This window comes from Schistocerca nitens, chromosome 11 (assembly GCF_023898315.1).
Source record: "Schistocerca nitens isolate TAMUIC-IGC-003100 chromosome 11, iqSchNite1.1, whole genome shotgun sequence".
Taxonomy (NCBI): Eukaryota; Metazoa; Arthropoda; class Insecta; order Orthoptera; family Acrididae; genus Schistocerca; species Schistocerca nitens.
The window spans coordinates 96291070-96305745 of record NC_064624.1 but is presented as its reverse complement, the minus strand read 5'-3'; the positions used below and the strand labels follow the sequence as shown (position 1 = coordinate 96305745).

General features: G+C 38.5%; 1 long non-coding RNA gene across 1 annotated transcript in view; it reads right to left on the bottom strand.

Moving 5' to 3' along the window:
* The window catches only part of LOC126213057 (uncharacterized), a 44180-nt gene extending 36630 nt beyond the window's left edge, over positions 1-7550 (bottom strand). The window contains exon 1 of the long non-coding RNA XR_007541058.1: positions 7387-7550. This is a non-coding gene — a long non-coding RNA (uncharacterized LOC126213057). The remainder of the gene's footprint in view (positions 1-7386) is intronic.
* Positions 7551-14676: the final 7126 nt, after the last annotated feature.

Genomic DNA, 14676 nt, shown 5'->3' with positions numbered 1-14676 from the left:
CCTCACCAAAGAGTCAGGGAAAGAGATTCGTTCCTTCCGAAGTAGTAATCTTTCGAAAAAATGCAGTTGCTTAAAACTAGATTTAAAAAAGGGTCACATTTACCATTTGCGTCAATATTTTCACAAAAAGGTTAAATTACATGCGCAACGCACAAGGAGATAAAATGAACTGCAAGAAATTTGTTTCTCTAAAATCCATTAATTACACAGAGAATTCAACAACACCTAAATTCACTCAAGGCAACATGACTGATTATCACTGACAAACACGGGATGCGAGTTCGCGCCATGTGGTGCGAAGCATAAGGGTAAATTTATAAAATCACAGGTGAAACCGAAAGCATTCAAACTGCAATAATAAATGAAAACATTCACACGAGAATGTAACCATGCACACATACACACTTAGGAAAATCTTTTGCAAAGTAATGTCAGCATTACTACATGGGAAGCCTTTGCACAATAAAAGTTCTGGTAGCAGAAAGAAAGTGCCAGACGACACTTATTAAAACTGGTAAATTGCACTGTGGCCTATCCTGCGTAAACTGTGGATCATATAACGCACCTATCGCTGTAATACTACTTCAGTTAGCCTCAAGACTTACACATCTCACTCTAAGCTCTGTCTTAAGCTACCGACCACACTCACCGACTGCCCAGCGTCAAGTGCTTAAGCACCCCCGAGAACATCGAATCTCCACAGGTAGCCAGAACAGACCAAAGGGGTTGCTTCCGGTACCAACCTGCCCACTGTCGATAAACACGACTCAGAAGGCACAAGCCTCTTTCCTTTGACTGAACACCCAGAGTTGGTCAGACTAACGACAGCATACAGCAAGTTCCATACTACTGGCTACCAATGGAAACACGAATAATACGTACACATGCACTTTCACACGGGCAGTAATGAGAAGTTTGAAAATCTAGGAGCATAAATATATTCAGTGTAAATCTAATTGAGGGCTTGCATGTGAACGATTAGGTAATTTAAGTACTTGTATAGCGATGCAGTACACAGAGACCTTTCAGTGGTGCGAGGTCAGATCCCAGTTGCCTTGCAAAACTATGGCGGAACCGTCGTGCCTTCACAGACAAATGACGGTCCTCTCTCTCTCTCTCTCTCTCTCTCCGATGTCACACACGGTCGGCCCTGCTCTGGCCTTCGGGATACAGTTTCGATCTCTACAAACTGCCGGCTGTTTGTTGCTTTAATTTGGGACACCAGTGTATTTCAAAATGTTAACGACTATCGTTTAAAAGTCCGTACCTCCAACGTTTCCGAAAGGTATCTAAACCTGTCCGAAACTAACTATCTTCAGAATTAATTATCATTACAGTTTTAGACCACTGCTAACTACAATTACAAATTATGTGGAAATTGAAAGTTCCTGTCAGATTAAAACTGTGCTCCCGACCGAGACTCGAACTCGGGACCTTTGACTTTCGTGGGCAAGTGCTCTACCATCTGCGCTACCGAAGCACGACTCAAGCCCGGTATTCACAGCTTTACTTTTGCCAGTATCTCGTCTCCTACCTTCCAAACTTTACAGAAGCTCTCCTGCGAACCTTGCAGAACTAGCACTCCTGAAAGAAAGGATACTGCGGAGACATGGCTTAGCCACAGCGTGGGGGATGTTTCCAGAATGAGATTTCCACTCTGCAGCGGAGTGGGTGCTGATATGAAACTTCCTGTCAGATTACTGTCAGATCCTGAACATCCCCATTATAATTTGGTTAATAATTTTTTATATTCCACTTGACGTGCAGTATTTGTTAATTAAGTAGCTAATAAGAAAGCTCAGTATTTTGAGGATTATAAAACATTTTAAGCAAGATGGCTGCCGTCAATAATGAGTAGTGTAGAACATATTGCTCACAGTCGAAGCTATATCTGGACCTAGCACAACTGAGGTCAGGCAGTCTGCGGCTGAGGGTAAATGGAGCAACACCTGTGTCTCTTGTCGTGAGCTGTGTGTTGTAATCCGATTACTAACATTCTGAAATATTAACATATATTGTGTGCAGTGCGTTGTCTACACTCATGGGCTCAATTCGTGACATTAAGTAGTTCTACATCCAGGGGACTGACGACCTCAGATGTTAAGTCCCATAGTTCTTAGAGTCATTTGAACCATTTTTGAACTGTTTCACCCACTGGACCGTGCTGTGTTATTACTAACACCAGGACACTTTAGCAGTCTATGAGCCAGTGCAGTAGGTAGCATCCTGCTTTGCTTTTGAGAGAAAAATCTGGCCATATCGGTGAATGATTTTCAGTGAGAATGTAATTAAAGGGTTTTAAATCTACGTCCAATGTCGACCACAATGTCGCTGTAGGCTATTAGTGGAACTAACATCTTTCAGCCAGTTCTGGAGGCAGCGCAGTTACCGAGAAAAACGCTAGAGACTTATGCAGAACGAAGCAGGATCGTTCTACATTCTTGCAAATTATTCAAAAATTGCTGTAGGTTCAATAGTAAATAAACCGAAATATTCATTCTAAGACTCTAGTTAGCTACTAATTTAAATAGTACTGTAGGCTTACTATGTTTTTCGTCTAAAGGCCACGGGATGGCAAAAAAGTTCAAACCCGGGTACTTGGCGATATGAGAGGAAACCCATTACTCGAATGAAAATTCTGAAAAAGATAGTAGAGGAAATTACGACTGGACAAATTGGACACAGGGAAGCAACGAGACATGACATTCCAAGACAGACCATTTGCGAATAAATTCAGAAGGAAGAGCAACTGCAAGGCTGGAAGGCCCACCATTCTTACCGAAACTGGAGAAAGATCGTTTGTTGATCACTGTATCAGTGTCAGTGACGTGGGTCTTCCAATACCAGTCTTTGACTTGAGGTGCATAGTTAAATCATATCTTGATACCTGTAGGAGAAAAGTATACTGCCTTGCTGATAATATACTTGGAGGAGACTGGCGAAAGGTAGTTTCTAGGGACATAATTCTGAACTGTCTCACAAATTTACAGTCAATTTTTCAAGGAAGGCTGCTGATGTAAATAAGAATGTAATCAATGTCTTTTTAGAAAAATATAAAGCCGAGGTTGAAGGCGTTCCTTTTGAAATGTTTTCAGTTTTGATGAAACTGGGTTTCGTGACATACCTGCGGAAGAAAGCCCTTGTTTCGTCGGACATGTCGACTTACTGAGAAAACTGAGGACACCTCAAAACCGTGCCACACTCTCATGTTGTTTGGGAAGGCAGCACAAGAATTCCTTCCCCCTTATCTTATTGATAAGGGTAAGCCAAAATGGACTGACTGTATTCACAGTTCACCTCCTGGAATGCAAATGAACACATTAGAGTGAGATGCTAGAACAGAGTGTGTTTGACTGTTGGTTTCAGACTAACTTCCTCCTGTTTGCCTCAGAGAAAGGAGGACAGAGTAATTAATAGAGATAATCCTTCTTCTCACGTCTTAATAAAAACAATGGGGCTGTGTGAGGGAAACAACATAAATTTCATTTGCATTCCCCCGAATGGTACTAGTCTTGTGCAGTCTTTAGATGTGGCTTATTTTTCTTCTCTGAAGAATAACTGTAGAGAGATTCTTTGTCAGTGTATGCAGATTGCAGATGGAAAGAAGAAACATCGTTTTCCGAAAGGTGTATTTAGTGGCCCACAGTCGAAGATTTTTTAGATGAACAGAGAGCTTCTACAAATTTAGTGAAAGGATTGAGAAATGTCAAATGCGCTGGAAGTGTGATAATGCTAGAAATAAGTCTTGTGTTATGAGAAGTGTGGAAACTGAATTCCAGAAACATTTGGAGAAGGTGAGAAAGACTTTCAAACTTCAATGTGAAGATCGTCAAAACGTATATGTTCCACATAGAGCCAGGGATGATATGGACGTTGTTTCAGGGTAGGGTATGCATTAAAAGAACAATCATCTTTCATAGCCATCTGTTTTTATGTAATTTAAAATATGTTTTAACTAGCTTGAACTTTGACAGAACAGTGGTTTATGTGCCATCGGCCTGCCCCTTACTGGGCAACCAAGGTATCAGCATAGAGGTCTACATTCTTGCATACAGGTTGTAATGGTTCATAATTTACGCGACCATTACGGCATTCCAACCCCAGTTCTCGATACCAGTAATATCGTACTACTTTTCCGCGTAGTAACAGACATATTTTTGTGACAATATTCACATTTGGTTTTATTTATGTATAGGTACTCCGATGTATCGGTATATTACAGTGATTTGGTTCTTGTGTGTATTCATTTCTGTGAGACTGTCATAATCTTTGACTTACTTGCACACAGAGCAGTCTTTGTTTCACTTTGCGGAAGTTAAGGTGTTATTTCGCTTTGTAAAAGAGCAGTCAAGTCTTGTGTTTGGTTAAAGTGGAAATTAAAAATGTGAAGATTGATACAAAACTGTTTTCTTGATGATGTGACAATTAAGAAGAAGTATATGTGAATTTACAAGAAGGTTATTAGAAATGTGGATCGTGAACACCAAGTCAAAAATTATTTCTACCATACCATTATTCTGATCTGGGATTATTTGATCATTAGGTATTTCCTGAAAAACTCATTTGTTAGGTCTTCAAATATTGCTAAAATACAGATCTGGACCTTCTAGCAGTCAAAGTGGAATCACCCTAGAATCAACAAGATGAGCCATAACAACTTCGACGAAATCTACGTGGGAATCCATTCAAGATAAGTGCCAAAATTAATGACTTTTTTACAGTGACTTCGTTATTTCCATTATGACGATACCATCCACAGTCAATAACTTTGTTGTTGCCTGATAAAGCAAACATATGCTGCGTGAACAACATTATTAATCTGAATTCTAACCTACTTTGCAAGTGGTGGTATTGTTAGAAGGTGTTAGTAATACTTAGGTAACCAACACGTGCTACTGTGAGCAAAGGACCGGCTACCGCTCTGCCATCTCTTGGCGACGCCCCGCAACAGCTGTGTGGGACGCCGTCCGCCGACCAGTAGCAACAGACAGCTGGCAATCGCATTTATTTCTAATTTTGACGTCTTGTCGGGTAGTATCTGAAGTAACGCTAATCTCAACAACTGTACATACTTTGTTCTGTAATGACGTTGATGTTAATGAACGAAGATTTACAATGCTTCTCCCAAGAACGTTTAATACTCGTTCTCATGGTTTGTGGTAAATGCTATGAACTACAACTGCCCTCTACGTTCCCTAATGATGAACTATTCATTGCTACTACTCCACAAGTACAAATTTTTGGCAGGCACAGATCGAGTAATAATTTGTGCCTCGCATTGTATGTGAATGACGATTTCAATATTCGACAAGTTGTTACTTCGCTCGGAAACTGTGATTTTACGAAATAAGTTACAAGATATTCTTCATTAAAGCTGCAGCAGAGAAAGTTCGGTATTGGAATTTAACTTGATGAACGAAGAACTTCGGCCCATTAACATAATGTTCGTTTGAGGGCGAGGCTGGAACTGCACAACCAGGCAGCCCGACGTCGCCTTCAACTCTGGACAGCCAGGCCTGCAGAAGACAGCAGGGGGCTCAACCCTCACCCTCTGATACACAGGACTCACGGCGCAACTGTGAGGTCATTGCTGCTAGGTCACTGCTGCAAACCAGCATCAGTGCAAGAGCGTTTGCTTCTTTCCCGAAAGTGTAACGACTTTGTTCTCGACTATCAATCGGAGTGCCCTTTACGAAGAAATGGTGCCGCTCTTTATCATTTAAAAAGAAACTGTGCCGTTGCCGTATGCTAAGGTGCAAAATGCATGTTACGCTAGTTACAGTACACTGTGACTTCCTTCTATTCTGCTGAAGGTCATATGCAAACTTTTTCTACTTGCTAAGAAAAACGTTGCGACAGAAACAGACACCTTAGTATGTAAATTACACTAACAGAGTTGCTGTGACAGTGATATCTACACTAAAATTTAGTAGATAAGCTGTCGTAAGTTTAATTACTTCGACAAAAATGTGATTCACTGGGACGTAAATGACTCATTCACACAGAGAAAGTTAAATTATGTTCTAAAAAAAAAGCTTCAAATATTTACCGAAAATTGCAAAAAGAGATTATAATAGACATACAAATAATAATAAATAAAATAAATTAAAAGAAAACAATAAAAATAAATAATGGAAATGTAATAGAAAAAAAGAATATAAAATAAAAATATCAGCACTCGATATTGCCGTTTTGATATAAATATATCGATATATCGGCGTTCAATTTCATGTCATTGAAAATCGATATATTTAGGAAAAGATAACGATATTTTAGGAACAGCTCTAGATAAATGTCGTGTGGCCAGGGCCTCCCGTCGGGTAGACCGTTCGCCTGGTGCAGGTCTTTCGATTTGACGCCACTTCGGCGACCTGCGCATAAAGACGAAAATGTAAGTAACACTAAAAACTAATGACACAGATTTAATGTGTTACTGAATACTGCAAGAGAGCGTACCACAATTTTAAGCCTTTCATATAGTAATTAAAAGTTAAAACTGCCTGCAGATCGGTTGCACCCAGGTTACACATACCAGAATCAAATGGTTTATAGTTAATGGGAACTTCCATGTATCAAATTTTGTGGTTACACTTTTACCAACAAGTAACTGCATACTCGGGCCAGTATTCACCACAACAGGACATGAAAGTGTAAGAGTATGTGTCGTTTCTATTAGAGCAAAACTAATGACACTTCTTGACTTTACAGTACGCAGTCTTCAGGCACCTTGATCCCCTCCATGTACTAAAGAAAGCCATTCAAGTCCACAAAATGTCTTTCCTGTTCATAATGGGCATAAGTTGTTACATTAGCTGCAATAGCTCGTTCTACGTTTCTGTTTTCCACGCACTTCCATTGAACAAGAAGGTGACGAAAGGTACTCCAGACAGGCAGAATCAATGGTACAGTTGCTGGTTTAAGGCGAGGTTTCAGAAGAGGCACAGAATATTTCTGTCCTGTGGATCTGTCGAAGTATTCACCAAGTCTCAGAATGAGGTCCTCAGTGAAATGGAGCTCGCAGACCTTGAAATAATGACAAAAATATTTTTAATACCTACATATGACAATGCCCAAAGGCTAGGTTGCCACTAATACTAACGCAAACATGCGATTAGTGTTGGTGACTTTCAGAACAAATCGATCAATACCGACTCGGAATTTTGAGTTACAAAGCTGCATAAATAAATTACAGTCTGCTGGTGATTCAGTACTGTATACAGTGAACTTGCTCTGCCATACATTGGCATCAGGTGAACTGAAATTACCTTGTTCCTGAATAACTGGACATCATGCTAACATGAATACACAGCAAGTTCGTCATGCTCTCTATATTAAAGCACATGCGCTGTGACACAATCTAAGTGACTTGTAAGATGCTGAGTTTACCTTCTAATTCTGTGTAACCTGGAAATTTTCACGATGTATTGCAGTCAGCTATCCAGTTCTGTTGGAACTCTGCTCATTTAAGAGAGAAAACACCGCTACTCGTGGCCCATTTTCATAATTTCCTCTGCAACGACGCACACAACACATATATCAGCTGTGTAAATAAAACAAAGTACGTAATGGATGCGACTGTGAGAACTTCAATGGGTTAAGACATGTTACTATTAGGGCTGGTCCTGCCATCGAACGGCGGGCCACGCAACTACACCGTGCTGCAAGCCGGCGCCCCAAGATGGCAGCACGGTGGGCAGCCTCGCGCTTGTCACGATCGATCGATGCTCGATGGGCGGACTGTAGCGTAGAGCTCGCCGTCGTCAGGCAATGCCACCTAGAAACAAATTATCATTTTAAATAACGTAAAATAAATGTGGTCATAATTGCCTTCTCTGATGCCTATTATCACTGCAAGTCTCATATTTGCAATATTTCGACTTTTTTGAAGTGCAGCTTTGTAGTTTTAACATAGGCTCTTAGAGTGACAACACATCAATCGTAATTTGTACCTTTTTGTGCTACAATTAGAGATCTACGTCTGTGAATGTTTTATGTTATATATTTGATCACAAAAAGCATTAACACCTTTTAATGGAAAACGAGTGCGGATGTGAACTACCAATTGTAAAATATAGCTAGAGCATACCATGTTCATTTTCCGTTACTGGAAAATTACCGAATTCGCTAAAAACTAGACACAAAATTTTGTTTCATACAAATACACATTTAAAGAAACAGCGCAGAAATTAGTGCAAATATTTTGAAATCTATTGATTCGTGTAATATCATGAATGAGTAAGGAAACACACATTCATAACTCTTTAAAATAATTGAGACATTTTGTTACATGTAATTTTCACTCACACACATGCAGACAGGAAAAAAAAAAAACCCACACACAAACACAGAAAGCAAGGGGGTGGGAAGAAACAGAATATAATTAAATAAAAATATTTTGTAGCGCCTTTATATTTCTTGCAGAGTAATTGTCTTGCTCGTTCGAGACCCATCAGTAACAGTGCTTCTCGATTGGGAAATGAATGACCTATTGACGTTGTTCCGCATCGTAGTTGATATATACCACTCCTTAACCTCTTCACATTCAGTATCCTGACGCCAACGCACATGTACAGCGATTCTTCAGCACTGATTGAGAGGCACAAACCGTGTTTGGTTGAACCTCTCTCAAAAATGAACTATATGATTTGTACTGAGGAATAAATCCTCGGAAGAGTTGTAAACTATATGCATTTGTCACGAACTATAAGAACGAGTATGAAATATTCTTGGAATAAGTAGTGTAAACAATCGCTCGGTTATATAAAGGTCTTCAAAGAACAAGAGATATACAGTTGTAGGTTTGAGCTCTACTTCAAATACTTTCCGATTTGACGCCAAAATGCGAAATAAACGTGCCTGCCAGCTGTCGGCTGCTACTGGATGGCGAACGGCGGCCACACAGCTGTTGCCTGTCGTCGCCAACAGATGGCAGCGCGGTAGTTAATGTTTTGCTCACGGCAGTATGTGTTGGTTAACTATGTAGTATTAACACCTTTATTCAAGATGTCGACCTCTTTACAGATTCATTGTAAGTAAAATATAGGCTTAGTATTATGCATATTCAGTGTTAAAACTGCAATTACGCATATCGAGAAGAGAAAATTAGGATTGAGGGGAAAATGACAAATGTAAATGTTTGTTAAACTGTCACAAAATTTATTCCAAACTGGTTTACAGTTGAAAACTTTCTCTTTTTATCGTTAGTACCGTTATGGCTATCGTTAATTTTTTTAACATAATTATTGAGTAACATATTACACCCTACTTTTACAACCGGTACACGCTAAAGAAATCTGTAGTCTGTGCGATCTACCTTACTACAAGACAACTCCCTTAGGTAGCAGTCTCTTTTAATTGCATCAACAGCAAATTTCTCTGGGGAGAGCATCTCATGTAGCTGTGTTCATGTTCTCTAGACATCATGTTTTTAGCAACCAAATAAGTAAAAATAACAGCATTAATAACCTCATTATTATGACAATACGACCTATTTCTGTCTGTGTTTCTTATATGTTCATCATTTCTATTACTAAAATACTTTATCTAGCTCTAAATATATTTTAGATGTCTCACATCTCAGCTTCTTAGGAACAGATCTGGCACAATACCCTGACAAGTATGTGAAAACAGGCAAGTATTCCTTAACAGACTGAATTTGTTCCTCACTGAAATCGATTATACCGTAAATGTTTGTTGGAGGTAAGGTCACACCATCTTCAAAGTCAGTTATAAAAGAATCTGAATCTATTCCAACTTCTCCAAGAGCGGATGATGGAATTTTCAGGGACAGCAGCGTCTGAAACCTAACCTTGAATTGAATGTCAAAATCTGTCTCGATACCAATAATTGAGATCCTTCCACTGTTCGGTATTTACCAAATCTCGCTTCTACAGCACCTGTCTGAACATTCCATGGCAAAACATATTTAAAATTCGTGTCCTCGCTGCAGTACTTGGTCGTCTCTAGACTGCAAATGGAATCTGAAATGGCCAAATGTGTGTGATTTTGTAATTCAAGTGTGTGTTCAGGACGACATTCCCATATATCCAACAACGATGAAAAACTTTCTAAATATCTGATATTTTAGCCGTTTGTTCCGGAAAGTGGTTTCTGCAGTGCATCCTTGAAATGGATAATCTACCCGGACATCAAACATTTAGAATATTCCACCACGTACAAATTAATTTTGATGAGTTTAGCAGTGCTCTCAAAACTTTCAGCAAAATAATGTTCCTCCAAGGCTAACAAACCTTGATAAGCGATCTCACCGAAACTATTAATCACAGGTTTGGCATTTTTGTTGCTCAATGTTGCTTTTACAAAGAGCCTTTAAATTAAGTTTGTTGGCAGATTTCATTATCTCTGTATGCACTCCATCATGTACCTTTTTAACTGCAGAGAACTTGGTCACAAGCAGTTGTATACTTTCTGAAATTGTTTGAAACTGTGGGTACTTTATTTTCTCATCAGTATCTTTCTTACTGATTCAGTTGTTTGTGAAGCATTTTAATATGTGATCAGAACATAAATCACAAAGAGGGGTTTTGTGTCATCACAGGGGTGTTTGTAAAAATTTGAACGTTGAGGAGGGGAATGATGTGGCACGTGTGTTAATTGAAATCTTATCACTAACAACACAGGCTAATTAAAACAAATTATGTGTAGCCTATGAAATCTTTTTTTAATTAGAGTGTTCTTCACCATTTACGTTCCTAACTGGAGGTATAGAAACCTGAGCACTAGTTGCCACAATTTTATAACTGAATCTAGTCTCCAAAATGTTACCTCCTGTGTAGTCCAAATACAGTTTCAAGTGAGTTTTGTCAACCATTAGTGAAACAACATGATCTGATTCACAAAGGAACTGTATCTTCTGTTTTGTACAACAGAAAATTGCGACCTAGCAACTCACCTGTTTGGTGTGTTTCAAAATATGGACTAATCTTATGCAGTGTATTAGGACAGGGTAGCACAAGACAGTTGGGATATTGAAAATAAAATACTACAAAATATAATTAAATCTAGCTAATATCTGTAATGTTTCTTTTGTTCACCCATTAAATTCACTTCCTCACATAAGAAATTAATGTTTCTACTTTCAGTTTCTTCAAAAAAATTTACCATATTTTCAAATATTTGGCTATGAATAGTGAGTGAGTGGTCTGTTGTGAACAATCATCATTTTTTCTGGTGAAATTTCCCAAGTTATCAATACAGTCAATCAAGTCTTTTAAATGGTTTACAGTTACTGGGAAACTCCTTGTAGCAAGTTTTGTGGTTTCACTTTTACCAACTGCATATCCTGGTCAGTATTTATTATAATAAAGATCTCACTAATTTAAGTGATTAATATTGAAATAAGAGCTAATTTTTTTAATATTAAATTTTAGATTAATGTACTTACTTCTCCAGTAGTCTATCTATTGAAGGTATCGGTTTCCTGACTGTATTTCGATCTAAAAGAAAGTAATTGGTAAAGGCTGGTAGTCGCTAGTTTGTTTACGTTTTTTTACCGTAAATTTGGCACGAGTGTAGATTTTCGTTTTTGACTAGAGTTATTCCTTCAAATCCTAACTAATTCGTTTCTCTCATACAGTGTTTGTGTAGATAAAACTTTTGGAAATAAGTTTAAAAGTTTGTATACATTAGTGTTTATTTACGGATTAGTACAGGTCTTGTGCCAACTTATTGTCTGCTATTGTGTTAAGTTTGTCTGTCAAACCATATGTGAGAAATGTGCTGTTTGCATAGGAATTTGAATGAGGGGGTGCTCTGTGTGGACTGTAAGTTATGGTTTCATGGAGGGAAGAAAATGAGGCTCTTCGATGGCAGTGTACGTTATGTAGAAAGGACAGAAAAATCGCTGAACATGAGGCAAAATGTTGTGCCCTTAAGGCTGAACTAGATAATGCAGACTAGGAATTATGTAATTTAAGGAAGGAAAAAGAGACTGAGAACTTGGAAAAAGTAGAAAGCAAAGGGCGAAAAAGGGAAACACTTGAAAAGACTCCAGAAATTCAAATACTAAATCAGTTTGGGTTGCTATCTGAAGTGGAGGAAGGGCGTCATCCAGATGTAGTTGAAAGTAGTTTGAAGCAGAATATTAGCTTAAAGAAGAAAGACAGGTCAGGATCAAACTAGAATAGGAAAAGAAGAAGTCTGCTTATAGGGAGCTCTCATGGGAGGAGTGTGAGAAATTAGGTGCGGGGTACCAGGAAACAAGTTTTGTGAAACAAAGTGCTAGCCTTAGGCAGGTGACAGAAAAATCAGCTATGCAATGACTTTGAGAAGGAAGATCAGGTAATTATAGTTGTGGGAGCAGGAAACACCCTGGCTATGAATCCAAGATATAGTATTAGAAGTGACCTGGATAAAACAGGAGCAGAAACTGGGCACACAAATGTGGCGTCTGTGGAGGTCTTTCAGCGCCATTATCAGCCCTGGGTAAACACTGCTTTAAGGCATGTTAACAGTGAGTTGAATGTGCTGCTCCAGACACCGACAAAATCTCACGTATGTGTTGTTCCAGTTAATGCTATTGGTACGTTGGGATACACTACATACAGCCTGCACCTGATTAGGAAGGGGAAAAATAAGTTGGCTTCTCTATTAGCACAAATCGTAAGGAGGGGGGGGGGGAGGCAGTCACACAAGAGGTGATACCCGTGGTGAATGGGTCCAGGCAGACAGGTTTTTTAGCTTAAAGTGAAAGTCCAGACAGACAACAATCAAAATAAATATAATAAAAGTAACTTCATGTACAGTAAATAGGGGCAAAGCTAAGGGCAGTATCAACTTACTTCATCAAAATATCAGGGGAATAAAAAATAAAGTAGATGAGCTATTAGCATGTTTTGATGGTCTCAAAAATAAGAATGTGGTTGATATACTCTGTCTGTCTGAACACCATGTAACTGTAGGGATGGATAGTGTCAGTATAAATGGGTATACTTTAGCATTTTAGACTTGTAGATGTAGGATGGGTAAAGGAGGAGTTGCCATTTTCATAAAACAAGGGTATAAATACAAAACGCCGCCCGTAGTGGCCAAGCTGTTCTAGCCACTATAGTCTGGAACCGCGCGACCGCTACAGTCGCAGGTTCGAATCCTGCCTCGGTCATGGATGTGTGTGATGTCCTTAGGTTAGTTAGGTTTAAGTAGTTCTAAGATCTGGGGGACTGATGACCTCAGAAGTTAAGTCCCATAGTGCTCAGAGCCATTTGAAACATTAAATACAAAACTATAGAAGTAAGCAAATTCTGTGTTGATCAGCACTTTGAGGTTTCTGCATGTGAACTTCACCTAGATAATGTAGTATTGATATTAGCAACAGTGTACAGGTCCCCATTAGGAGACTGGGAGCTATTCATTATAAAGTTTGACTTACTATTTTGCTGTCTGTCAGACAAAAAGGAGAATTTATTAATATGTGGCGATTTCAGTCCAAACTTTCTGAGTAATTCTGATAGGAAAAGTGAACTAGGAGTGTTATTAACAACATATAACTTATAATCAGTGGTCAATTTCCCTACACGTATAGCACTCTAATAGATAATGTATTTGCACAGAAAGAAGATGTAAAACAAACACATGCTTTCCCTGTGGTAAATGGATTCTCAGACCATGACGCACAATTGATTAACTTACAAAACCTAACAGGGTGTCCAGTTGAGAAGCCATTAACTAAAAGTGTTAGGTTGCTCAACGTGGTATCTATAGATAACTTCAGAGAAAGTTTAAGAAATGTTAATTGGGAGATGTATATAGTGAGCCAAATGGTAACGATTAATGCAACATATTTCTTGATAAATTTCATCAATTTTTGAACATTGTTTCACAAAGAAAATTACTAAATGTAACACCACAAACTTTTCAAAGAACCTTGGATTATTACAGGTATTACAATGTCTTCAGAAAGAAAAAGAAAACCGTATGAGGCAACAAGAACTAGTAAATATCCAGAAGTAGTTTTACACTATAACAATTATTGTAACACTCTGAGAAAAGTTGTAAGGAAATCAAGAAATATGTATGTTAGAGAAGAAATTAACAACTCTGGCAATAAAATAAAATCAATGTGGAATATTGTTAGAAGGGAGACAGGAAAAGTAACCACTGGCGGAAGTAATATTACTATTAAAGTACATAGAAGAGTCAGTTTTGAAAAAATTTAGTGAGATTGAGTTTCACCTAACAACCTCTTGTGAAATAAGTTAAGTTATTAAATCTTTCAAAAATAAATGTTCTGTTGGAGTAAATGACATCTCAAATAAGATATTAAAACAATGTGGAGCAATTATAACTGATGTCCTGAATCACATATGTAATGCATTACTAACTCAGGTATTTTCCCAGACAGGTGAAAATATACACTTTTCAGGCCTCTCTGCAGAAAGGGAGACACCACAGATGTCAATAATTATTGGCCAGTATCCTTGCTTACAGCATTTTCAAACATGTGAGAGGAAGTAATGTACTCAAGAGTGGTTAGCCATCTCAACAGTAATGAGATACGAGTAAATCACAGTTCGGATTTCGAAAATGCTGTTCCACCGAGACAGCTATATACAAATTCTCTGTCCACATAATAGAGTATTTAAATAGTAAAATGTCACCAGTAGGAATTTCTGTGACTTGTCCAAAGCATCTTACTGTGTGAACCATGACATTATGTTA